Source organism: Bos grunniens, chromosome 16 (genome assembly GCF_055505025.1).
Source record: "Bos grunniens cultivar Pamir isolate PY7600 chromosome 16, Bosgru_T2T1.0, whole genome shotgun sequence".
In the NCBI taxonomy this organism is placed as follows: Eukaryota; Metazoa; Chordata; class Mammalia; order Artiodactyla; family Bovidae; genus Bos; species Bos grunniens.
In genome coordinates, this window is record NC_141180.1 from 54438781 (window position 1) to 54444780 (window position 6000).

Consider the following 6000-nt stretch of genomic DNA (forward strand, 5'->3'; position numbering starts at 1 on the left):
CATACATGGCATATCTTTTCTTGTTAATGCACCCTTAGAAATGCTATAGTGTTTGTTGCTATTATGAATAGGCTATTTGTTCCATTTCCCTTCCTAAATGTTTATTGCTATCATAGATCAGAACTTGATGTATTTATCCATTTACCTCATTAAGTTCTCTTATTCACTATTATCTTATTAAAATCTATTAAGCTTCCTAGGTATACCCCCTATTATCTATAAAGATATTTCCTTTCCATTTTCAATATCTCTCCCCATTTTCCTGTTTTACTCTGTTAGTCAAAAATGTCCAAACCTGTGTTGATCAATAGTAGCAACAGCAGACACTATATCTTGCTCTTGAATTAACACAAATGACTTCAGCATTTTTCCATTTCGTAAAATATTTGATCTTAGTCTTTAGGAAATAGGCTTTATCATGTTTAAGCAGTTTCTGTCTGCACTCGACAACTTCTTAGGGGAAAAAATAATATGTACCTGTCAGACATATGCTAGAACTACCAAATAGCTATGAAATTGGGTCCATAAACTGTGAGGCATAAATCATACTTCTATTTTCTCTGAGGCAGTATGAAACTCATAAATTTTTTGTGGTTAGAAAGTTTAAAACAATGGGAAACCAGGGTCATTTTGGAAACACAAAATCCTGCCATCCAAAGGAGAGAACTCCACGATAGCCTTGCAGCCCACACTCCGCAAACATCTTAGATACACTGAGCAATTGCTGGCTGTGGGGCTCAGTAGCTCAATTTACTCAGCGGCCTTGCTAATCCAGGGGAGCTACAGAGAAAGGTTGTTGTTCAGTCGCTCGGTCGTGTGCAACTCTGCAATTCCAAGGACTTCAGCATGCCAGGCTTCCCTGTACTTCACCATCTCCCAGAGTTCACTCAAACTCATGTCCATTGAGTCAGTGATGCCATCCAACCATCTCATCCTCTGTCGCCCCCTTCTCCTCCTGCCCTCAATCTTTCCCAGCTTCAGGATCTTTTCCAGTGAGTCGGCTCTTCGCATCAGGTGGCCAAAGAGAGAGGTACAATGTAGCAAAGGGAGGCTGGGGCGCTGTGTGACAGAGACGGGGCAAAAGCTGCTCTCTGTGCAGCTGGCATGCTTGCCATCCTGTGCTGTCATGTTGGTAAATAAATTACTTATTGTACTTATTTTTCTTATTCCCCAGGAGAGCTGTGGAAATCAGTCAGAATCCTACAACAGGCGGGAACCTTGGGAGTCCTTTAGTCCAGGCGCAGCAGTCAGGAGGCTTGCCTTTGAGCCAGGTCAGGTGGAGAGAGATGATGTGAACTTATCCTATCCCCATCTCCCTACTGAAGCCGCATTGAGGTGTCTTTGGGTCCACTGCCTAATTTGCCACATGGAGAGAGGGTCATGGTCCTGTCTGCCAGGGACACAGGTCCAACACTCAGAGGCAACACATGGGGATTTCCCTGGTGATCCAGGGGCTAAGACTTAGAGCTCCGAATGCAGGGGCCCAGGTTCAATTCCTGTTCAGAGGACTAGATCCCACATGTCACAACCAAAGAGCCTGCATGTGGCGATGAAGATCGAAGATACCGTGTGAGGCAACTAAGCCCTGACACAGACAAATAAATATTTTTTCAAAAAGGCAACTTGTGGATGCATGCAGTCAATATTTAGCCTGGAGCTTTCTGATGTGACAGCACCTCTAGTTCCCCAGTCAGGACAGATTGGCTATTACTGACCCTTTGTAATCACCAAGCATATTTCTTGTTTTTCCCTCCTCCACTACCTGTATCACCAGTTACCTATGCCCCTCAGGGAAGGAGGCGGGCAACAGGGGAGGCATGTGGAGAGTGTCCCAGAGATTCTCAGAAAGCAACTGTCTACCTCCTACCTTCTCATTGGCAGTTTTTTTCCGGAATAGGCAAGGGCTTCCCAGGTGGCTCAGTGGGAAAGAACCCATCTGCCAATGCAGGAGACCTAAGGGACAGGGGTTCGATCCCCTTAAGGAGGGCATGGCAACCCACTCCAGTATTCTTGCCTGGGAAATTGGATGGACAGAGGAGCCTTCTGGGCTACAGTCCATAGGCTTGCAAAGAGTCAGGCACGTCTGAAGCGACTTAGCACACACGCATGCCCTGGTTGAAAACAGCAGGCCAGTTCCTCCAATACCAAGTGTCTCGTGCTGGGGCTGCATGGGGACACAGATGAGCAAGGAGCTGGAAGAGAGACAACAGTCCTGGCTCTCCACCTGACCTTTTCTGACACCGTCTTGGCAGGGGTGTTGGGGCACCTGATGATAGTCTCCCAGGGGTGGAAGTCTGCGCTCCCCACTAGTACTTTGGTGACAGGCTGTTTTCTGCAGCATTTGGAATAGAATGGTTATCGTCTCAAAGTTTTGTGTCTTGCTAGTCTGCCTTTTTCCTCATCCCTTGGCTTGAGAGACAGGTTTTTCTTGTTTTTGTCTCTTTTCCTTGTCTGCATCTGTTACTGGCTTCCTCAGCTCCTGGTCTGGTATCAGTGGGCCAAAAAGACCCCCAGGAAGCTTATCACTATGTCATTCCTCAGACCCTACAGCCACTAACTTGTCTACTTTCTTCTCTCCACTTCTCATATTCTTCACGTGTTCATTTTACATAAATTGTCTGGAGTTTCTAGTTGTCCTTAGCAGGAGGAAGAGCAAAACGGACGTCTATTACATCTTCCCAGAAACGGAAGTACACACACAAACACACACACACACACATACACACACAAACGCAAACTGCAGTCATTTTAATATTGGCTCTGAGATCATAATTTTCACTTATCCCCTACTTTATCTTCATTTGTCTCATTTTTCCCTCCTTCCCCTGCCTCACTCTCTTCTTTCTTCTACACTCTCCTTTTTTTTTTTTTTTTTTAATTTTAAGACTGCAGGAGAATTGATCAAATTTAGCAGAACCACTAGGCAATGATTTTAAACCCATCAGTCTTTCTATCCTACTTCATTCACTGTTTCCTCTCAGATATGTGGGGCTAGGCTGGGCTTGCTGAGCACTGCAGGAATCCACCTATGCCTCAGGGTCCACAGAGATCCTGTGCTCCCTCTAGGCATCCACCTCCTACAATTTCATCTTCCCAGTGCTTAATTTCTATGACTAATTTTCCTTCTTGTCTGCTGGTGTGCCATACTTTATGCCTTCCACATTTCATTCTTTGATGTTCTGATTGATTTCTTACACTTCCTCCTCATCTGTGTGGATTCTCTGCTTGTTATCAGATCTTGATTGCAAAGTCTTGATGATGAAAGTCTCCAGCACAAGCTTAGCACCTTCCAAACTACTTGATTGCCTGCCCCCTTTCTCTGAACTGGGCTTCCCTGATATCTCGGTTGGTAAAGAATCTGCCTGCAATGCAGGAGACCCCGGTTCCATTCCTGGGTCAGGAAGATCCGCTGGAGAAGGGATAGGCTACCCACTTCAGTATTCTTGGGCTTCCCTGGTGGCTCAGTTGGTAAAGAATCCGCCTGCAATGTGGGAGACCTGGGTTCTATCCCTGGGTTGGGAAGATTCCCCTGGAGAAAGGAAAGGCTACCCACTCCAGTATTCTGGCCTGCAGAATTCCATGGACTGTGTATAATCCATGGGGTCGCAAAGAGGCAGACACGACTGAGCAACTCACTTTTCTCTGACCTGGCTTTAACCTACTCAGTCCTGCTCAAAGTGATGTCTTAAGTGACCTCATGCTTAAATACGCCACATCTAACCCTACTGTGCCTGCTGGGTTTATGAAGGGGAAACCAAGTGGCTAATGGTCTTTATTTTTCTAACAGTTTCAGGAAACAAATTTATGCAGGGTATAGATCTGCATAAAAGAAGTAGTAGCTACTTTGCCCTAGCTAAAGGGTAAAGTCACATTGGTATGCACTGTGCAAAAATAGAGGCAGGCTTTAAGCCATAATTTGCACTTTCTCCTTGCAGAGCTATGTATCTGGGAATGTTAAAGTTCTCTGTGTGTGGAGAACTCTCAGTTAGTATTGAGTAAATGGACTCTGGTTAATCTCGGTAGCTCAGGGAGATTTCTGGTAGTGGGTAGCATGTGTTCTGGAATGGCTTTGCATCAGTCTGTAACACTATCCCCTAATATGAAGGAAAAACCTAGCAACAGGAAGCCTCTGTCTGTAAGAGAACCCTAGAAGAGATGGTGAAAACCTCAATCTCAGGTCTTTGGAGGAAATTCCCATTTCTAGAAGGAACTGTGGAGGGCAATGTCATTCAAGGATTATCCTTAAGTTAGCAAAACTTTGACCCTAGTCAGAGTAGGCAAAAATATAAGGCAAATAGTTGAACAAGTGAAAAAAAAAAAAAAAAAAAGCTGTGAACAAGAAGACAAAATCATCCAGAGAAAGAGACTGGGCTCAATCTAAATCAGATTTATAGAAAGGTCCTGGTCTGGACATGTCTTCCCCCACACAGCTATGGTGGCCGCTGGAACAGCAGCTGCTGGTTTTGTTTGTGAGCTTAACTCACAGGACGCCATTTGTCAAGGTCACACTGTGAGCTCTTGGAGAAACATACTCAGGCTGCAGACTTCTCTTGACTTTATTCCATGTGGTCACACAGCTTAGCTACCAAGGATCTGAGGAAGCAAAGAGTGTTTGTATGGGTGAGAGTGTGTATATTTGATAATGGATGTCCTTGGGCCAAATGTGCTCAGAATACGCTGATCCACTCCTGCTCAGAGACCTTGTTACATATAAATGTCTGTCTGCCTCATGGTGAGTTTTGTATCACAAATCAGACCACAGGTCCTTGCAGACTGGACAGCCTCTCAGACTTCAATTCTGTCTAGTACCCAGCTCCGTGCCAGGCTCAACGGGAGTGCGAAGTCCCTTCAGTCATGTCCAACTCTTTGCAACCCCATGGACTGTAGCCCGCCAGGCTCCTCTGTCCATTGATTCTCCAGGCAAGAATGTTGGAGTGGGTTGCCATGCCCTTCTCCAAGGGCTCTTCCCAACCCAGGGATGGAACCTGCATCTCTTGCGTCTTCTGCTTTGGCAGGCAAGTTCTTTACCACTAGCCCTAATGGGGAAGCCCTAGATAAATGCTGTACAAACATGAAAGGGTCTGACAACGATCTGTAGTATGCATTAGTCTGTTCCTTCTGCTATAACAAAATACCAGAGATGGAGTGGCTTAAACATAAGATACTTATTTCTCATAGTTCTGGAGGTGGGAAGTCCAAGACCAGGATGCCAGCCAATTCAGCTCCTGGTGAGAGCCCTCTTCTTGGCTTTCCGATGGCTGCCTTCTCACTATGTCCTCGTGTGGCAGAGAATCAGCAAGCACTCTCTCCTCTTCTCCTTCAAAAACCACTAAACTTACCATGAGGCCCTCACCCTCATGACCTCATCTAATCCATTATCTCCCCTTACCACCAGACACCATCACAGTAGGGGTTCAGGCTTCAGCATGTGAATTTGAGGACACAATGCAGTCTACAACATAATAATTCCTAGGGTCAACCTCAGACCAGAGAGGCCACCGGGGGAGAGGGATCATGAAGCTCTGAAATGCTTCAGCAGAGAAGTGAACTTTTAAGGAAGCAAAAACCTAAGAAACAGCTGCAGAGTAAAGCTGGGGAAGGAAATGCTTCATCTCATTGAGAGAATGTCCACCCATCCCTCAAATAGGTTCTGTACTTCAGGACTTGGGGGAGTGCACTCCTTACCTCAGGGGCACAACTCAGGGTGAAGTTTTGAGGCATTTCTTTGCGATTTCCTGATGCAGATCAGTGAGAGGCGACTGGCATCTGTGGAAGGGGGGTGTCCCCCTTTCTAGAAGACCTAGTTCAGTCATTTCTGGTACCCCTTCTTTGGGACCAGGTTGCCTAATCATCCATTCACTCCTGCCCAGGGTGGTACAGGCTGTTAAATTTTAAAGATACCTTCACTACAAAGTAGTTTACAGTGGCCTTCCTTCAGGGATAAGAGTAAGGGACAGGCTGGCAGGAACAATGTGGGGGCCCACGCAGACCTCCATGTAG